The sequence below is a fragment of the Phragmites australis genome, chromosome 3, assembly GCF_958298935.1.
Source record: "Phragmites australis chromosome 3, lpPhrAust1.1, whole genome shotgun sequence".
Lineage (NCBI taxonomy): Eukaryota > Viridiplantae > Streptophyta > Magnoliopsida > Poales > Poaceae > Phragmites > Phragmites australis.
The window spans coordinates 24254575-24277370 of NC_084923.1; the positions used below are offsets into that span (position 1 = coordinate 24254575).

General features: G+C 40.3%; 1 pseudogene; it reads right to left on the bottom strand.

Moving 5' to 3' along the window:
- Positions 1-14095: 14095 nt before the first annotated feature.
- On the bottom strand, positions 14096-17815 carry LOC133912694 (PI-PLC X domain-containing protein At5g67130-like; annotated as a pseudogene).
- Between the last annotated feature and the right edge of the window lie 4981 nt (positions 17816-22796).

Consider the following 22796-nt stretch of genomic DNA (forward strand, 5'->3'; position numbering starts at 1 on the left):
CGAAGAATAAGCTTTCCAATAAGTATTTATATAGCTAAAACCGACTCCGTATAAGAGTTATAGTAATTTTACTATGTGTCTATCTGGTGGAGATGGTCCGAATCCAAGTGCAAATCAACTCGTGATATCTTTAGTTTTCTTGATTGAATATCTTTCAGATCCATGTTGATTAATTTAAGGAATTCTTCCCATACCTTTGAAAATATGGGACATGAAGTATTCCTCTATATATGCAAAATATACCACGAATTTACCTTGCTTGTCAATTCCCGCGTGTCGTTGTGGACAGCCTGTGCAGGATGCACTCCGTGTGCCATAATTTGCTCTAGGAAGATCCAAATCTCGCACTGCTTGATTAGTTTGAAAATAGACATCAATATCTTTTGAAATATATGTATTTTGCATCGCATTATCATCGGAATTAACGCAGAATTCACCATGAACTTCATGGACAAAAACTATGTTCTGATTCCTCTTTTCTTCTAAACTTGCAAAATACATATATTTTGCAAAATACATATATTTTGCAAGGTATTCATTTTCCTTGCCACTAAATTAACACATTTGAAAATCAATTTTCTAGGCATAGCTCTAATAATTGTTCTCTTTCATTTTGAAATGTAATCAAGCTAAACTGAAAAAAAATAACGGTTTAAATCATGATGAATAATTTCGGATTTACTTGCTGAAATAATAGGAGAAGCCATGGGATCATCACTTGTGTTTGGCAAACAATTCTCTCTTAATTACTTTTTGACCTGGCAGCTCCCTTCTGCTACCGCGCCAACCCATCGACTCGTGAACCCCCACCGCTACCCCACCCAACCAGTGATCTTCTGTCTCCCATGGCTTGTGAGACGACATACGCTACATTGCCGCTCCACCCCTATACCCACCACCACCACTGGGTCGGCCTGCCGCCAGCGACCTTTCCTCTAAACCCAGAGATTTGAGGGAGACTCATCGGAGTGAGAAGCCCCCAACTCCGAACCCTAAATCATCACCGGAGAATCTTGCTGGAGGTGGAGAAGAAGAGCCTCACCAGACGCCATCTCTTTCTCCCAGAAAATCGAGTGTTCCAACCGTTGAGGAAATTTTAGTATCCCAAAAAGATCGATCACGATCTCCTTTGCCCCTTTCACTAACCCAGGTTGGCCCCCTGACTTGTGTGTTGCATCTTGGCACACCGACTGCGCAATTTAGTCGCAACAGTTTTCATGAAACCGAAAGAGCATCAGAGGAAGGTAGCATGAATATCTTGTTTTTCTATCTTCCAATTAACTTGTCACTACTACAAAAATTATTTTTAGAGGCGGGTGATAACTCGTTTTTACAGGTGTTTAGTGCATCCACCTGTGATCGAAGGCCTGTAGAAATAAATGATTTTCACATACGCAAAAGTGACCGCCTGTGAAAATCTATTATCACAGGTGATTCACTTAAAGTAACCGCTTGTGAAAATAGGTTTCCACAAGCGGTTTCTTAAGCGGACCGTCTGTAAAAATTAATTTCCACAGGCGATTCTTTAAACGAACCACCTGTGACAGTCGGTCACTCAATCGATATTTTTTGAACCGAAAAAAGTAAAAAAAAAAATTGACCGACCAGGAACCCCACACGGTCGCGACATTGCAAGTCACAAGTCACGTGTTTTTTCGCACGAAATACGAGCGCTACGCAGTTTTTGGTACTCGAACTCGAAACCTGTCGGGTCGCGCAATCCCTCCCCACCATCACACCAGAGAACGACAACTGAACATTGAGCATATGTAATTCTTTTGATATCTGCAATCTAAAACTTTAAATGATTATTTGGGCATCTAAATGACCTCAAATGAAAAACGTTTCAACTACAAAGTTGTAGATCTCGTCGAGGGCTACAATTTTCATATAAACTTTATCCTCATCCGACTTCGTATGAAAAAGTTATGAATTTTTAAAAATAAACTATCACCTATTGCTACAGGCGATTCCTTAAACGGACCGCCTGTAAAAATATGTGATAATTTATCTTAAAAATTTATAATTTTTTCATACGTGGTCGGATGAGGATAAAGTTTATATTAAAATTGTAGCTCTTGATGAGATCTACAACTTTGTAGTTGAAAAGTTTTTCATTTGAAGTCATTTAGATGCCCAAATAATTATTTGAAACTTTAAATGATTATTTAGATATCTAAATGACTTCAAATAAAAAAACTTTCAACTATAAAGTTTTAGATCTCATCGAGAGCCACAATGTTCATATAGATTTTTTCTTCATCCGACTTCATGTATAAAAGTTATGAAATTTTTAATGGATGGTCATTTCCAGACGCAGTTCATATAAGGAACCGTCTGTGAAAATATATTTTCACAGGCGATCCGTAACTGCAGGAGAGCATCGCCAATTGTTCAGGGGATTTTTCAAATAAACCGTCTGTAAAAAAATTATTTTAAGTATCTTAAAAAATAGTTTTTTAATAGTGTGTGTCAACTTTGGCCACTGTTTCCTCTCATGAAGCGGCAATGGCTAGTTTGGAGTAAACGAGAATAAAATCAAGAGATATTTAGTGCGACATATGGGCCCCTCTAGCACAACTTCTGCTTAAACTTCTTCACAAAGGAGCCTTTTCTACCGTTTTCCACGAAAAAAAAAGACTTATTGGGAGGAAAAGCCAGAGCTCTCCCAATAGTACAATTCTTTCATAGGTTGGTATTTTTAAAGAGAGAGATACTACCTATCTTTTTTTTAAGAGAAATGCATGATTCTTCTGTTTACAAGTTAGAACAACATTTCTTATGGGAATTTTCTGTTCTCATGAGAGCCAACATGACTCGCATGCTGGCGGAGTGGAGAATACATGTCCATATTCAGACACTCCAATCTTTAGCAGGACAAAAAGGATGAGATATGTACTCCACTTTGATCCATTAATATCTATCCCTTTCCTGCTACATGACATTTGATCTGGAATTCTGGATGCATCGGTGGTACCGCATGCGTCCCCGGCTCCGTTCATTCCTCTCAGCCTCACGTCCAGCAACATATACATCCCCCTTCGTCGTCTTTATAAGCGTAGCCCCACACCAGTGATCACTCACGCATCTACGTAGACAACCCACCGCTGCATTCCACCATCTCACATTCATGATGCAGAGCCGCCGGCAGTACGGCGGCTCCGGCGAGCTTGATGTGTTCGGAGCGACGTGCTACTTCGCCGGCGGCCTCGCTGACCATGCCGCTATCACGGCGGAGGAGCGTTCCGACAGGTTGATCCAACTGAAGACGACGCATGACAAGAAGATGGAAGAAAGCTTTCCTGCTCCTCATCATTGTCACGAACAGCTTCAAGAACCAGATAAGTAACAATCCCAGCTCAGGGCGGGGCGCTACTTCACTGGCGGCCTCGCTGACAGTGCAACTGTAACTGATCCTGCCGACCAGTTGAGCCAACTGAAGACCGCAAGACAAGAGGATGGAGGAAACATTTCGTTGTTTTAATGGTCATGAGCAGCTTGAAGTACATGATAAGCAGTACTACCACGCCAGCTGGGACTAACCAAGCCTTCAGGTAAGAGCAAGCTCGCCGCCTTCTTCGGCTTCATGGTGTCACCGTCACCGAGAGCCAGCTTTCGCAAGGACCCGCTGCCGACGAGTAGGCCTGTGGGAGGAGACGAGCCGACTAAGGTCTCGTCGTCGTTCTCACGAGAGAGCAGCAATGATGTTCCAGCTGCTAGCAGCATGCAGCTGCCAGGTTGTGGCGTGCATGATCTTGATCTGGGCGTGGCGACGCGGGATAGGAGGACTACATGAAAAACGGATATAGAAGACATAGTTTAGTGACGAGTCATTAGATAACCTGTCATTTATATCATCTCAGATCACATCAATTAATTTATAGAACCATCGTTAATATCAGATAATAGATCAGTCACTGATACAGACTGATACCTCAAGGTTACAGAGCATCAGGGTTGTGAGTGGCAGCGATGATAAGGAGAGGTGGGTGGTGAGGTATGGTGCCTGGGAGGAGGACAACCATGAGAAATGTTCGATGCAGCATCAGCAGCAGATCATCGCGATCAGGTTGATGAAGCAGAAGATGGCGCTCCTGGTAATTGGGACAGCGACTCCAGCTCTGATCTATTCGATTTAGATCTTGAATATATTGATTGTTCCACTTAATTACTAAAATGGGATGAGATCTAACTGTTTATGTTGTCATTGGTCAAGGCTAGCTAGCTGTTCATTAATGAATAATTATATATTCTGGATCGTGGACTCGTGTACTCCACATATATTGTCAAATAAATCAACTACCATAGAAACAACGAAAGTAGAAACGGGTGTCAATGATGATTTTTTAATACTTATGGCAAATTATTCAGAGACGGTTGCTAAAATAAATGTATTTGTAACATAAGCGGTCTCTTGGTGTACTAGAAATCACAAATGATTTTCGATAGAAACCATCTATGATAAGATACATACAGACATTAAAAAAATCGTCTATAATAAAACGCATACTTACATTAAGAAAAACCATTTATGTTGTGTCATAAGACACATATAGATACTAAGAAAAATTATCTGTGATGTATAATAAGATATTGACGGATATTAAGAAAAACCTTCTGTGATGTGAAGACACAGACGAATATTAAGAAAAACCTTCTGTGATGTGAAGACACAGATGAACATTAACAAAATCCATTTATGATGTGCTATATAAGACAGAGACAGATATTAACAAAAAATTATCTGTGATGTGCCATAAGACACAACCGAATATTAACAAAAAATTATCTATGATGTGTCATAAGACACATACGAAAATTAAGAAAATTATTTGTGTCTGTAGGGTAAATATTTTATGAATTTTCAAATGGCATCAAATGAAGAAAATTTTTATATAAAAATTGTAGCTCTCTATGGGATCTACAACTTTGTAGTTTATAACCTTTTCATTTTAAATCATTTAGATACACAAATACTTCTCCAATTTTTCGAACAATAAGAGTCAAAAGAATAAAATATCTTATTATTATAGGCAATGATGTATATGTGAGATAGTATGGAAGCTACACACGAGACTGAAGGTTGCATGTTTGATGCCCACAAACCACACTTGCGTGTATTTCGTGCGAAAAATGCGTGACTTGTATGATGCATGGCATGGGTCGCGTGACTAGTGACGATGGTAGCCTGGGTGCAAAAATATTTTTTTTTTTACTTTTTCTACATCCAAAATCCTATTTTTTTGAAAATAGTATCACAAATGTATATTAAGAAAAATCATCTGTGATGTATTATAAGACATAGACAGATATTAGCAAAAATTGTGTGTTATGTAAAACACAAACGAACATTAACAAAGATTATATGTGGTGTTTTATAAGACATATACGGATATTAACAAAAATCATCTGTATACCTATGTTACGGATGGAGTGTTACCTGTTTGTGACAAATTCGATCAGACATACACTTTTGTAGAGACGAAGATCAAACTCATCACTCATATGTGATAAGATTTAATAACTATCTATGATAACCCATTTTAAGTAATGATCACATGTTATTAAGCTCGTATATATTTTTGCACATAAGTATATGCCCATGCATGCATACGCATGAAATTGAGGAACAACTCCTCATGCATGCAAAAGATTATGAGAAAATTATGAAAATACCATCGCAAAAGAGCTCTTATTGCTAAATATCATCGCGAAGTTGCTGAGTTGCTAAATACCATCGCAAACACGAAGAACTCTGAAAAATACCATCGCGTTGCATTTGCGAAGTTAAAACGCTATGAATAGTACTCGACAGCTCCGATTTCTCTCTATTCAAAATAGTGGTCTTCTGTTACTCAAAAAATCTTAAACCTTTTTGTACATGTCTATAATGCATGTGCAACCTATTTTAATTAGATTCACCTAAAAAACATGTGTAGAAGTTAAACTAAAATTCTCCAAAAAGGCTACTTTTATAACTTCTAACAATTATTAAAGTCTCAAATAAATTCCCAAAAATCTAGAAAAATCAATAATATTCTTATTATGTGATAGAATAATTTCTAAAATTATTTCTAGACTTAGATTATATGGTGAAAAAGTGAGTTCCTTTGTAATACTCCATTTTTATGCATTTTTATCATTTCATGTGATATTCTTCTTTTAATTCAATTTGATTTTCACCATACAACCTAAGGCAGAAAATAATTTTAGAAATTATTCCATCACATATAAGAATATGAGTGAATTTTTCCTAATTTTTGGGAATTTATTTGAGACTCTAATAATTTTTAGAATTTATAAAAGTAACCTTTTTTAGAGAATTTTAGTTTAATTTTACACAGGCTTTTTGGATGATCTAATTAAAATGAGTTGCACATGAATTATGAAACATGTATAAAAAGGTCTCAGATTTTTGGAGCAACAGAAGACCACTATTTTAAATAGAAGGAAGTTGGAGCTGCTGAGTACTATTCATGGCATTTTAACTTCGCAAACGCTATGACGATAGTATTTTCCAGAGTTCTTCGCATTTGCGATGTTATTTAGCAATCCAACAACTTTGTGATGGTATTTAGCAATAAGAGCTCTTTTACGATGGTATTTTTATAATTTTTCCAAAGATTATTGTACAATTACTTATGTTTGTACTATTGTACTCTACTATTGTATATAGTTTGTCTCTTTGCGGATCTAGCTAGGTGATCGAACTGTACAGCATACAAGTACTTCATGCATGCATGTGCATGCTCTGGGCTTGTCATGTAAAGAAAGACATGAAATAATGTTGGCAAAGGCAAAAGGAATTGAGATGTGGCCCATGTTATGTGTATACTGAATTGTACGTGCTCGCGCGCGTGCTTTTTTTTTTTTTCGCGTGTAGGTTGTAGGGCCGTCTGGGACGCAAAAGTCGTTATAGAATCTTATCCCTTGCTTGATATCGGTAGCTGTCTATCTACATGCGAGTGCTGTTCAGTCGTAAATAGAGTGTCTCGTTTGCTTCCTATACCACAGCTTATACTCTGAACGTGTATTTTTGGCTTCTCCCACTGTACGTACGTGTGATAAGCTGCTTACGTGCATGCACGTACTTGCGTCGTTGATCGTGACGATCCGAAGCTGTGATACAAATGAGATGAAGCAGAAATAGTATCTGTTTGATTATTATGTCCAAATGAGCACATAATTTAAAGGGGCAATTGCATTGTTGTCCCCTGTTTTGGAGAGCAATTGTGATTTTACTCTTTTTTTTTTTACTATGTGATTTTGTCTGTTTTTTAACTGAAGATTTTGTTTGCCCCTATTCCGTTAAGAGCAGTTAATTGTATGAAAAGACATATATACTCTTGCACCTACTTTTCTTAGTAAAGTGTGATTTTGTCCCTATTTTAACATCAAGCATTTTGATAGATTTTGAAAAAAAAATTGAAAGAATTTTAAGACAAAGTTTAACCGAATTTGAATATATTTAAAATTTGATCGAACTTTGATAGGATTTTGATAGAATTTTGACAACAATTTACAACTCATAAATCACGGTTCAATGCTCTCTGCACCTGAGAAAATGCACAATCTGTAACATTGAGGTTGTAACATCGAACTTCTTTAACAAGCACACAGCTAGGATTTAATAGATAAAGAAGGCGCTGGTCCATGCACAGTTTGTCTTCAGTTATACACAACATTTATACAAGTGATCCATAAATCAAAATTGAATCGAATCTAAATGTTTTAATTTCAACAAAAAATATATAAGCCTGAAATGAGATATTGGTAACGTACAAAATAAACAGCCAATGCTAGCTCAAGGTCTACACATCAACACCTGACGATCACATACTACTTGCATCTCTAAACATGTGCATCTCTGAATTTCTCCTCTTAACTTGTTGAGGTAAGCTTTAGAAGGTTTTGTGAAATCAAAGACACATGCAAAATTAGTATCTTTGTCTCTGTCTATTTTTTTTCTATCTATTAATTGCATTTCAATCCAAGATACAATTAGGACATACAATTTTGCAACCACCACATCCATCAACCATATCCAGAAGTGAGATACATCAGTACATGACCAAAATTCAACATACATGAGCAGCACACTGACATATGTCATTGGAAAAAAAAATGTAGCTAGTAGATCCGTCATCCAAACCACAGATCGATCAACAAAAACTGGCACCTAATGGAAGGGCTAGAACAGTGATAGAGTAAGGACCTTGAGTTACGGTCGGGGTGCAGCAGTCCAAGGTCTACGATGGTGGAGCAGGACGGTGGTGGAGCTGCGAATCCGGTCGGCTTCCTGGACGTAGGGTCCAGGACGGGCACTGCCCCTCCGTGCGCTGCGCCCAGCCGCCGCCGCCCTGTGCCCAGGCCACATCCAGGCCGCGCCCGCTGCGCCCAGGCCGTGCTACCGTGCCCGCGTCGCACCGTCGGCTGCTTGCTCGTGCACCCGCGCCGCCCTGTCGCCTGGCCTGCTCGCAAGTGCCTGATACGCCGCCGCCCGATAGATGCGCACGACTGGCTGCAGCCGATAGGGAGAAAGACAGGAAAGGGTTTTACACTTCCACATCGGTATTTATCTCTTTCTATTTTCTAAAGGTTTTTTCTTTTTTTAATCAGAAAATTGATTTGTACCTAACGACGTGTAAAAACAGAGGCAGATGGCCGGTTCACGTTCAAAAGGTGAGGGTAAAATCATAAAGTCAAAAAATAGAGATAAAATTACAATTGCACTTAGAAATAAGAGCAACCATACAATTTCCCCAAATTTAGAAGATACTATTAGATTTTAAATGGAAATAGCAGCAACAAAGTCATTGTAGTATACACTACCGGACACGATATGTATGCCGAGTGCCTATATGTATGCCGAGTGCAATATATCGGGCACTCGGCAAACAACCACCTACGCCGAGTGCCGGATGAAAGCACTCGGTAAACAAATAGACACTCGGTAAATACCTCAAAAAACACTCGGCAAATAATAGCACTCGGCAAAATTGAGAACAAACACTCGGCGAATACGGGCACTCGGCAAACAACGCGCCACGTGTCCCTCCGTTCGGCGGCTGACGGCGAGTCACCCCTTTGCTCTATATTAAGCACTCGGCAAACTTTTTTTTTCTTTATTTCCTTTTTGGTTTCCTTTTGTTCTCTTTTCTTTCTCGTAATAACAACCAACCAAAGGCCGCCACACATTGATTCCGATACTACTACAGTATGGTTTAAGAATGATATTGTTATGAACTTGGAGTTAGAATTCAGTCGTGCTTCAAGATTGAGATGCAGCAGATGTGGACTCCTGGGAGCGGCCCTTGGAATCAGTTGTGCTCTGAAAGAGAATAACAATTCTTCTTCCTTGCCTTAAAAAAGGAATTTCTCGACTATATACTATCATTCCAGCTGTCATCCAGACAAAGAAGGAATTTTCAATGCTTGCCAAGTGGAAGAAGCAAAAGCAGATCAGCTTAACACACTAAGCTGCCCTTCTGATCTATGGGTTTTGCTTGGTTCATCGTTAAGTGCATCAGAGGAGGTAGCTAGTAGCATAGTGAGAAGTGGTGGAACGAAAAAGCGACTTCATTTGGCGATTCTTGGATGGATAACATGTTTGCTATGTTCCATCGAAATCTAACTTTATGGACAACTCTTTTTCATAAGAAATTATTTGATGGATATAAGTCAAATTTGATCTGCAAGTACATAAAATAACAAAAAAAAATGGGTAGAAAAATATGAGACTTACCATAGTGTCATGATATGATACGTAGAGGCCGAGATAAAAAAATTGAGAAGGTTTCGCAAAAGTTGTCACGTACGATGCTTAGAAACCGAAGCATCTCTGAGGAAGAATCATGGTTTCGAGAGGGAATGGATCAGATTTGAACCCGAAGTGACGTTTGAATCGTTGTTTGACCTTGAAACTTTTTTTAAACTCAACATACAACACAGCATATTCGATGTTAAAATTTGGTATTTTTCTGGGTCAGTTTGCTATTTTTAATTCATTAAGTGCATTTCTAGGCTTTTAATGGATATAAGTCAAATTTGATCTGCAAGTACATGAAATAATGAAAAAAAATGGGTAGAAAAATCATATTCATGTTTTTGAGTCTATTTTTAGGCCTTACCCAAGAAATGAAAAGAAATTTGAAACATCTGGGCGGCAACACTCGACCAGCAACATGTAGCTTATTGGTTTTTTAATTCTAAAAAAAGCAAACGAAGTCAAAAAAACATGAGACTTGCCATAGTGGCATGATATGATACGTAAAGGCTGAGATAAAAAATTGAGAAGGTTTCGCAAAAGTTGTCACGTACGATGCTTAGAAATCGAAGCATCTCACAAGAAAAATCGTGGTTCGAGAGGGAACGGATTAGGTTTGAACCCGAAGTGACGTTTGAATCGTCGTTTGACCTTGAAACTTTTTCTACACTCAACATACAACATAGCATATTCGATGTTAAAATTTTGTATTTTTCTGGGTCCGTTTGCTATTTCTAATTCATTTAGTGAATATGTAGTAAAAAAAATTTCAGGTGTTTGCCGAGTGTCTATGCTTTACACTCGGCAAATCACGTGTTTGCCGAGTTCCTCGATCTCACACTCGGCAAACAACTGGTTTGCCGAGTGTTCTAGATTTGACACTCGGCAAAGATATAACACTCGGCAAAGCAGCGAATATAGGGTTTCCCGACCCCGCGCGCGGGGACAGATCGAAAACTGTCCCGCGCGCGACTCCCCTCCTGCCGCCGCCGCCTCAGCCCGCCCCCCCCCCCCCCCCCCCCGCCGCCAGCGCCCCCGCGCCCATCCCACGCCACGCCCCTCCGCCGCCAGCGCCGCCTCGGCCCGCCGCCGCCCCTCCGCCGCCGCGCCCGTCTGCCGCCTCGGCCCGCGGCCCTGCACCGGTTTCGCCGCCACGCTGGCCCTCCGCCGCGGCCCTCCGCCACGCTGCCCCTGCGGCCCTCCGCCGCGGCTGCCACGCGCTGCCCGACGCCGCGCCGGCCAGCACCACCCCGCGCCGCCCCCCTCCGACGCCCGGCCCTCTCTTCCGCAGCCGTCCTGTAGCCGTGCTCTCGGCTGCTGCTGGCCAGCCAATCGGGAGCAGGGTCGATCCTGAACAGGAGCAGACAACAGAAGAAAGGAGAAGAAGAGCAAGGTAACAACCAAAAACGACCCATTTCATGAGTTTACAGAAAAATCCGCTGTCTCTTCGTGAGGATTCTGCGTACAGATTGATGTTCAGAACGAGCCATTTCATAAGTTTACTGAAAAATCCGCTGTAGGTAGGTTAGACTATATTGGTTTTGAGGGCTTTTGCTGAATAATCCGCTGTAGGCAGAGGGAGGGAGGGAGGAGCTGAGTTTGATCGAGTAGATGCACTGTTTGATCCAAGGCTCTAAAATTTTGATGGCGTGTGGGAAAAATCGTCTGGGTGGTTAACAATATATGTTCTGTCAGGATTTTTTGTCGGAACCAACACACCTTCACTAGATAGTAGATCACCGTTCAGTTAGCAATCTTTGAAATCTTACTGGTGCCAAACCAAGTATGCATATCCTTTATGCGACGCTTTATGTGATATTTGTGTAATATGCGATGTTTATGCGACGCTTTATGTGATGTTTGTGTAATATGCGATGTTTATGCGATGCTTTATGTGATGTTTGCGTAATATGCGATGTTTATGTGAAGGTGGTAATCTGTGAAATATATATATATTGTTTTGAATTGCAGTGACAGTTTTGAATCTGGTATGGATCAATTGGCGATCTGCTAAATAACAGTTTGCCGAGTGTTACACTCGGCAAACAAGGCTATGCCGAGTGCAACACTCGGCAAAACGGACACGTGTCACAAGGCTGTTCAATCTGGCATTTTTTATGCCACTTTGCCGAGTGTCCATGGGATACACTCGGCAAAGCGTGGCACATGTCGCCAAACTGTGCTATTTGGGCGCTATTCTGTGCTCACTTTGCCGAGTGTATACCACGGACACTCGGCAAAGTGTCCTCGTGTTTGCCGAGTGTATCCCTGAGACACTCGGCAAAGAGGCCGTCAACGCCTTGGCACCGTTCGGTCACTTTTTTTTGCCGAGTGCCGTATTTGGCTCTCGGCAAATATGTTTACCGAGTGCGCGATATAAAACACTCGGCAAACATCTGTTTGCCGGCACTGTGTATGCCGACAGTGGTATGCCGAGTGTTACACTCGGCAAACATGTTGTCGAGTATTTTTAGGCCTTCGCCGTGTGCCCTAGGCACACGGCAAAGTCTCGAAATCCGGTAATGATAGTGGTGAGTATTCCCGATTGGCAACGACGTGTCATTCTTTTTGTTTTGTCCAAATAATACATGGGTTCTCACATTAATTACATTATGTGAATCAAACAGCAAAATCTTCCCACTTCTCTCTATATCATCTACGGATCACAAAATCAATTAAGATCAACAAGTAATCAAATCAGCTATGATACCAATTGTAAAACCGAAAGTGGCAACTAAAAGAGAAGTGAATAGACGCTTCAATAATTTCTTGTGAAATAGATGATCATCTTTTATTTTTATTCACTCAATGCACTTCAAAGCTTGAGCGAAAGCAAAATAATCAAAGAGATAGAAAGTTTCGAGGCAATGTGACTTTACGGATGGAATATGAACTATATGTTCAATTTAAAACTATTTCATGTGTCTTTATGTATAAAACTCATAACTTTAAAGATGAACGAAACAAAGATAAGATCACTCTAACAAGGAAACTATCCAAGATAATAGTCTAGAGGTAAAGAAATTTAAGACCCCGTCGCATATGCATGTGTATGTGAATTTTATACCTGTAGCATCTAGAAAATTAACATCTCAAGGTGTTAAAATTACGATAAAAAAACAAAAATCAACAACAAAACACCAAGAACTTGCAAAAGAACCAATAGAAGAAAACTAGAAGAAAGGGAATTCAAGCATATGCAAAAACCTAAATTTCATTACTCAAAAAGATCAACTCTATTTTAGACGGATTACAAAAATTTATCTCTCAAAAGTCTCACATATTACAAAGGCTAAACACTCATCTATCTCCTCTAAAACACTAATACAAAGCTCTCATATGGATAGCTCAAAGGGGTGATTTTTCAACAAGCCAATCCCTCTATTTATACCCTAGAAAACTTGATCCCAAAGTTTTCTTGATTGTTTCCAAAATACCCATCTCTTATAATACATTTCTACCTACCACCGGAAGCATTTTGGTCTATTTTCTCCTTCATCCATCGGACGATCGTGGCGCCTTCACGACATAGCTTCGTCTCGACGCAAGCTTCGTGATGATGACACGTGCACTCCATCCGCCCGCGGTTTTGTGGCCAAACCTGAAAACCGAGTCGCACGCTTCTTAAGGCGTGACTCACAGCTGCTTGCTTTGACCTCAAGCAAGTCTTCCGATATTGATGCGTGTCCGCTGTCTTGCGATCTTGATCGCTGACAAGTCTCTCCCACTTTTCGATCCCTCGGACCACCTTGTCACTTGCACCGGCATCCCGTTCGCTTGACTTTGTCAACACATTGCCTTCATCAACCTTCATCTCTTTTCTTGCTTGACCTCCACGTGTACCGTTAAGATCATCCTTAACTTGATCTGGCATTCTTGATCGTCCTGCACCAAGTACCCCGCTTAGCCCCGATCACCCGTCGATCGCCAAGTTGTATCCATCACTTGCACACCACGAGACCAACAAACATGAATCTCGAGAACCATATAACATCACATGTTAGTCCAAATCGAAATCAAGATGAAAAAGATCAGACGTAACAAAAAAGTGAACACCGGATGGTCCGTCGTTCACACCTGTGCAACACCGGACCATCCGGTGAGTACAACTCTACTGTAACCCGGTTTGCATTCCTCTCTGAAAAAAAATTAGTCCGGTGATCACAAAATCGCAATACCGGACAATTCTGTGAACACCTCAACATTTGCCTTAGAACTAAAAAGCTCTAATGCTACTCTCTGGTGTTCACACGTCCATCACCGGACCATTCGGTAAGTACATCTTCACTGGAACTTAGTTTTTCAAACTCTATGGAAATCTTTGTCCGATGAAACCTTCTATGATCACCCGTGCACACACCGAACCATCCGGTGAGACTACCGCACCAGACTTTCATATTTGCACACTTCTCTAGAAAAAAAATAGTCCGGTGCTCACTCTCACCCACACCAGACCTTCCGGTGAATGAATTTATCTCTGCATCTGCGTTGAAAAGCCATTATGCTCACATCTACCATACACCGAACTATTCGGTGAGGTCAAAAACCCTCACATCGGATTATCCGGTGAGTGTAAACTTTTTGCACCGAGACACCGATACAAACTCCAATTTTTTTCAACTTTGGTTAGACAAAATCAACAATGCAGTATATAACCAAGTATATGCTAACCAACAAAAACCACACAAACATCAATCACTAATTACACAAGATAAACCAAGACACATTTCAACTTAGTTTCTCAATTGCATTGGAAAAAGCTCCTACAAAGTATGTTTCATAATCAAAACAGAAACTCCAACTCTTTTCAAATTCGAAACTTGAAGTTTCAGAAAATGAGCTCCCATTTTACGAAATGGAACTCGTCGTTTTGTTTCAGAAATGAAACAACCTACTGTTCCAATGTTTCAAATAGTTTCAGAAATGAGTTTCCAGGAAGTTTCAGATCAGTTTCAAAGAACATAAGTGACGACAAGTCTCATTTGAATATATTCCACTAGAACTAGGGCTCCAAAAGGGACAGGTTTTGATACGTTCAAAATTGTATCGTTGCATCACTCAGTCTTAGGTAATCTACTTTCAATTTATATCTAAAATCAATACATCTCCACCGCGCAACAAATTCTTCAGAGTTGAGACTTAATTGGCCAACCACAAATGAGGCTGTACAACAGCAACAAGCTCAAGCATAAGGCGCCTCATCATGACCATGCCAAGTTGTTGTATGTCTGTACTCTGTATGACTGTATATATGTACCATTCCAAACAAATCACCTATTTTCTTCAGAATTCATGACGAGCATATTACACCAGACCCTTTCTGCAAATGGACAAAAGAATGGGTGAACTCATGTCATGGTTACTATATTTATCACCATATCAAGAACAATGCATGTGCATCCAGATCAAAGGAAGAAGCACTATGTCATGTCTCACCGAGCATGCCTTGACGTCCTGGCACCCACACAACAGCCGACCATTCAGCATGTCCGTGGCCTGGAAAACGCCCCCTCCATCGCTTCGCTGGAATAATTCACTTCAAAATAATGTCAGCCTTGTCCTGTAGTTATTCTGGAAATGCTGGAGCTGGACTGGACAGTGCTTCCATTCAAAATCAGAGATAAATTTTCATAGCTTTCAAATAAAGTGAGATGTTGAGCTGCTACAAGATTTCTGGAAATGATAGTCGAAATATTGTTTGTTAAGCTCTATGGAATGTCATATGCTCAGTACCTTGTAGTAATCGACAGCCAAAAAATTAGCCCATCGATTCCCCGAGGCACCATAGCATGTATTCACCATGTCAGTAAGACTCTGGGAATGCTGCAGACACGCTGTCAGCTTCACAGGGACTGACGGAAAGTAGTTCATGAGGACCAGCGATTTGGTCTTGTCGTTGAGAGGCGCAGATTCAGCACGGTTGGAGCATTTCCCAGCGTCCATTCCATCATCACCATCTGAGATCAAATGAATAATGTTAGGTACACTAGTGCAGTTAACTGTAATTTACATTTTTTGGGGGGGAATTTGATGCCTTACAATTGTTCTCAACCATGAAGTTCCACTGGTAAGCAATTCCTTCAGTACTCTGTTTTGAGATGATTGAGGTGAACACCAGGAGACGCTGGTTGCTTGCGACCATGTCGCTGACAAGAGGCCAGTCCTGACTGTTCTGCGGCATTTTCGACACGGGAACCAGTACTTCAGTAGGCCAGAGACGTTGAACACGTTTGTAAGTCCATTTGGTGTGTGAACGTAGTCTTCCAGGATTATTGTGACGATTTCAGAGGGATTGGCTGAAAGAAATGCCTCAATTTCCTTGAATGTGTCCAGTGCCGGTTCCTACAATCACCCAAAGTACTGTAATACACTGTAATATGAACCCCCTTCGGTTGAGGTTTTTAAAGGAATTGGAAATGTTCAGCACACTTACAAATGCAGTGAAATCGTTGCATTTCCCTCCACTTGAATGACACAACCATACATCTCCTTTGAAGTCATATGTGTCGAGCATCAGTGCCCGAACGCCGTTCTGCATATCATTGCTACTGTGATCAGAATGAGAATTCCTGGTGGAAAGATGCACAATAGGACATGTTAAATAGTGGAAGAATCAGAAGGTACATTTAACTGATCAGTGACAGTATCCTCCTGGTTGTCGAAGGTGATGCGTGGAATTCCGGTGTGTGAAGGCTCCCCGACAATCGCATACGAATTGTGCGTTGTGAGGTAGGCATACTTGTTGAATGGCAGTGAGCCGTTCTGAGATACAACAAATCCAAAGCAAAATTCATTCAGGATGTAACTTTAGGGGAATCAGTCCAAAAGATGCTTTTCGGAATTTTTAATGAAAATTCAGTCATCTTGACAATGGAATCGACTGGCTGCAGGATTAATGGAGAAGTACTCTCTTGGAAATAAAAGGAATTCAGGAAGCAAATAAATGTCTCTAATAATGAAATGTCTATTTGTTGCCGAAAATGTACAAGTTTTGACGCAGAGCATGCATCTGACAAGTGAAAACTACATAGGAGATCAGTATGTATACTAAGAGTTGGTCACCAATAGACTCTCACAAACTCATAAAAAAACAGAATTGTACTAATATCCTAACTGTATTTGTTCATCGTGTTCTCGAGATGAGTTGACCTCTTTTGCTGGTAAACTACATTCTTCGGAACTGCTCAGTGCTTAATTTGCAACTGAGGGCAGATCTGGACAGCCAAGAAATCATAATAATACGAACTCAGAATGCTAGGCCAAACAAACAAGACAAGACCAGTGCTAATCCTTTTTTCTAGCAGAACACAAAAAGAAACGAAGCAAACTGCGGCTTACGATGAGCTGGAAGGGGTTGGTGGCGGCGGAGCGCACGCAGTGAGAGCCGGAGAGCTCCGGCTTGCAGTCGAAGCACCACTGCCCCGCGCCGCAGTCCGCGCTCGTGGAGCAGGACTCGCCCACCTGAACTCAGCAAACGCCAAGGCTCAAATCTCTGCAGAGGTAACCACAGAATCGAGGGAGAAAGGAGAGAACCGATCGGTTCTTGACGGCCGCTTACATTGGCAGTTGCCGCCCCCAAGAGGCCAAGCAAGAAGACGAAGAGCGGCGCCACAAGTGCGGGCACCGCTGTAAAGGTGCCGCCCATCTGGCTGATTGGTTCTCCGGAAATGCACAGAGAGAGAGGGAGAAAGAGAACAGAAAAAGTTCAGGATTCCTCAAGGACTCCGTCCTCTTTGGACTAATCAATCATCGGCGAGAGAGAGAGGAGGTTAGCTTTGTCACACAACTTTATATTATACAGAACAGAGAGTGTAGATTGCAGCTCAATTGCAGAAACAAAACACTTCCTAATTGAAACCAAGAAGGCCGTGCAGATTTGGCAAGGTACTAAAGCTAGCAGAAAACATTTGCACTGCTAAATTTCGACGTACGCACAAGCCTCTGCAGGTATTGATTGACTCAGAGAAAACGGAAATGAAACGTGTCCCGATTTCAGCGTCCGTTTGGGGCAGCTGCATGCATGTTTGATGATGTTCCAAGTGAACGGAGAAATCGGGTTAGTACATGGTTGTAGGATGGAGCAGATTTATTTTGTATTTAAGTTGTTTATATGAAAAAGGGATGAAGTTGTTTAAAAAATGGTGGAAAACATCGTCCCATTTAGAACGTGATACTGATAATGGATCTGAGATATTAAAATAGACTCATTTTATTTCACCCACTAAACAAATATCTTTATATAAATAAATTTATTTTATTTTCAAATATATAAATAGAATCACTCAGCTTCTCACCGAACACTATTTTTTTTTTAAGCTTGACCATAGACTTGTTTGGTATCGCTTCCAAGGTGGTTTGTTTGTTTGGTGGCCAAGGGTCCGGTTTCGTCAGGTTGTTGTTTGTTGAAATGACCGATGGGAACACGGTTGGCAGAATGGAACAGGTCATTCCGTGCAGCAGGTGTGCTCCTGCGTTGCTTGCAGGCAGAATTGAATTGAACGGTCCAGTCTGTAGCTACTATTGGTAGTTCTGAATATCTTAGCCAACTCTAATAAATACTCTAAAAATTTATTCTTTATAATATTATTATAATATTTTTTAATATTATTATAGTACTATTTATTTTTTCTATCTCCAACAACTATCTTATTTCCTATCTTCTACTACTCTTCTCCTCTTTCCGGACCCACATTCAACCTCTATAAACAGTGTTACATTTGCTGCAGTGTTTCGGCGAATTTGGAGTATCATATTCTCTCTCCTTAATACTGTAGCACTAGATACCACGTCTGTTGAGGAGATAATTCGAGTGGTACAATGTTTCCCGGGGATACTGTAGCAATGAAAACCTCCAAGATGACCTTAGATAGCTAGCTTTTATTATTATAGTATATAAATAGAGCCTTATATACTAGTTTTTAAAAGAGATGAAATAAAAGATAATTTTGAGTATGGTGAGGTATGAATAATTAAGAATAATTTTTTTAAGAAATAAAATATAACAGCTATCTCGTTGAAGATGCCCTAGTATCTAATTCTAATCTGAATCGTAGTCTTTTTCGTAACAGTTATGATATGTATATGGGCTCAATCCAGTAACATCCATTAGCAATTCAAAGTTTCTCATTAGTACTTAGTTAAGGTTCACGATATCATTTGAGGCATGTAAAGTGGTCTCTAGTGGTAATTGAAAATTCGTTGTTATCGTGAATCGCTCAAAATTCGGTAAGATTTTGTTCAAAATTTGTTCCGTCAAATTTGTAATTTGAAGAGAAAATTGACTGAATCGAGGTTCAGTAACAGCTCGAATTGGCTCTTTGAGACACTATTCATTCTCACATCACTTGGCACTTGTCTTTTGCCCTTAACCTTAATCTTCTTGCTCTTCTTTGGATGCACAATTTGCTTCTTCCTCTTTCCCGTGTGTGTCACCTACTATTTTAGTAGCCCACTATGCTAGTGTATGTTCCCCAGTCTGCCATTGCAAATCCGTTGGGTTCACTATATCTGTAACTGGATGAGTTGGCAGGGGTATGTCACTGTCCGTGTCCTCCTCATCAAGCTCTGGGCAGCATTTGATCTACCGCTCTCCATCTAGTCCCGGAGCGAATTGTTCTTCTCATTCAATGTGAGCTCCATAGGTTGTTAAAATGGATCATTATCAATAGTTGACCTGATGTCTACATCTAAATTATTATGTATTCTCATATTGTAGTTTACATATACCAATATATAGAGCTTCTTGTAGCTTAACCGATTGCGATCTTTCATGTGGATAAATGCAAATATACTCAAATTTCTCTCACACCCACTAGACGAAGCGCATTGAGACACTATGCGCTTGACAAGTATCGATAGTGCAGGTGTAGATAAACCAAACATAGAACAGATTGTCATAAGTCAAAAAGAAGAAGAAGAAAAGGAGAGGTTCAGTAAAAAAAATTGAAAAAGAAAAAGAAAAAAAAGTTAAGCCTGTTAATCCTCAGCTCTGGATCCGTAAGTGAAAACATAGATGGATGAATGTTTACGTAGGAGCACCACGTTTAAAGCGAATGGTAATTTGGTGTTACCGCGCGAGCGGTATAGATTTCCTCCCATGGTGAAAGCATGACCCAACTCAAATTTCGGATGTCCACCTTTTACACATGTGGGTGTTTTCGGTGTTAAGCATGGGGTTACACATATGATAAGTAGCAGGCAATGTAGTAAGACTCTAGTTGACTGAGGGATTGCGGCCTTACCTTCGAAATAAGAGTCGAGATATAAAGATCCCAGAACTATGTTAATTCAATTGTCATAGTGTAGCTATCACGAAGATAAATACAACTGTAGATCATATCTGCACAGTACTTGTGGGTACTTCGATTAGGGGCACTTGCTTGTGGATATCTGCACTTGATAAGGGTACAATGTTTACTCATTCTGCAAGATTTTATGTAGGAACAAGATTGACGATTAGAGTATGGTGAATAGTCGTCTCAACAAATTTCTTACAAAATCGATGACTTTTTTCTATTTAGATCACCTAACGCACCTCAAAACTCAAGTGAAAGCAAAAATAGAGAGAAGTTTTAACAAAAGAAAATCGAGGTAACACGACTCCACGGATGGTATATGAACCATATGTTTTATTTAAAATCAATCCATATGTCTTAACACTCGAAACATCACAACTTGCAAAGAAACAAGAAAAGAAGAACATCAAGCAACGAAACTCTCCAAGTTGATTATCTAAAGGTAAGGAATTCAAGATCTCATCACATAAGCGTGTGTATGCGAATTTTATGTCTATAAAAACAAGAATGATCTCACAAGGTGTTGAAATTTCAGCCCAAAAACCAAAATGAAAATCAAAACTGAAAACCGAAAAACTTAGAAACTTGTAAGGAAACCAATAGAGGCAAAATAAAAGGAGGGGAATTCAAGCATATGCAAAAACATAAACTTCATTAGTCAAAGAGGTCAGCCCTATTTTAGACGGATTACAAAGATTTATCTCTCAAAACTCACATATTACATAGGCTATGCACTCATCCTTCTCTACTATAAAATCTTAGCTCTAAACTCTCAAATGGGTGGCACAAGGGGGCTAGATGGTTCAAACTCTCTTATAACCCTACCCCTCTATTTATAGGCCTAGCTTTTTCCCAAAATAGCTCTTTCTTGTAGTACACTTCTGCCTACCATCGAGAGCATTTTGATCCATTTTCTTCTCCATTCATTAGACGGTTGCGGCGTCTTCACGACTTAATTTCATCTCGACGCAAGCTTCATGATGGTGCCACGTACTCCTCCAATCCTCCCATGGTTTTGAGACCAAACCACGAAACCGCCTGCACGCTTCTCAAAACGTGACTTGCCGCCTTGCTTATACCTTAAGCAAACGTTTCGATGTTAATACGTGTACTCCGCCATACGATCCTGACCGCACATTAACTTTATCTCTTGTCGTGTGTGCTTTAGTGTCGTCCTTATCAACCCGAAGATTGAGGTTGACCAAAGCTCGAGAATAGGTTCAGAACTTGTTTTGCTAGGTTTTAGTGACTAATTATGTAGATTATTATATTATGATAAAAATACATGAGCATTCGAGCAAATTTAAGTGGAGGTTGGGCCTCTTCGGAATGTATCATGGGCCCCTCTCCAGAAAAATTTGTAGCATATCCTGTCCATCCTATCGGGTGTTCCAGCATGCAGAAGGTAAAAGCCCATATTGTACACGGAGAGACTACTCAAGTAAGTGTTGGTCAATATAAGCCTTCTCTCTGAGGATATGTTTTTCTCTTTCAAGGGTTCAGTCTCTTCTGTAATTTTTGCACCAAAGGGTCAAAAGCGGCCAACCAAACACTCATTATCAATTGGGGTTCCCAGATACTTGATAGGCAAGACCCTTAACTTGTAATTAAGCATGTTGGCACATTTCTCTTTAGTAGCTTGGTTTACCCCAAAAACAAAAGCCTCGTTTTTGTGAAAATTGATTTTGAGATCTGACAACCATTCGAAGTAGTATAAGATGATCTTCAAGTTCAAAATGGTAGCCTCTGAACAATCTGTCATAATCACTGTATCATCAGCATACTGCACATGAGTAGTCCCCCTAGGATAAGATGCCCCATCAGTCCTGAAACAAGGCTTCTATCCCTAGCCTTATTCATCATAGACTCCAAAACCTCTACCACAATATTGAATAAGATTGGAGAGAAGGGGTCTCCTTGTCATAGGCCTTGAAAGGTTCTGAAGTATGGGCCCCTTTGGCCATTCACATTAATGCAATCCTATCCACCTTGAACGGTCTGCATAACCCAATTTGTCCATCTCTCAGGGAAGCCTTTTGCAATCATGGCTTCCCTGAGAAAATCTCATCTCACCTTGTCGTAAGCCTTTTCAAAGTCAATTTTGAGAAGGAATCCCTGCTTCTTAGAGCGCCTAAGCTCGTTTAGGGTTTCATGTACAACGATCACTGCTTCTAAAATATTCCTCCCTTTGATAAAGGTCGATTGACACTCATCAATCACCCTGCCTGCGACCAGTCTCATCCATCATCTTGTTTAAGCATTTGTAGTCTATATTTAGAAGGCATATGTGTCTATATTGCTTGATATTGTTGGTCTTCTTTGTTTTTGAAATCAGAGTTATAACCTTAGAGTTAAGTCTCTTGATATCCAAATTACTATCATTGAAGTCTTTCAGCATGGCATACATCTCACGCTTGATAGTGTGCCGGAATTTGTGAAAAAAGGTGACATTGAACCCATTAGGACCAGGTACCGAATTAACCTTCATAGATTAGATTGTCTTATCCAAATCCTCTATCTGAAAAGTGTGTTCCAAAGACTCCTTGTCTAGAAGGGAAATGTGTTCATTCAGACACCAAAAATTATGTTTTAAGTGAATTCCTCTATCCTAATGGGAGCCAAAGAATTATTTGTAAAACAGTGCAATATGTTTTAGGATGTCAAGAAGCTTTATCCCAAGAAGCTTAGCACTAATACTCCAGTAAAAGTTCAGAAAAAAACATAAGTTTTAGTTG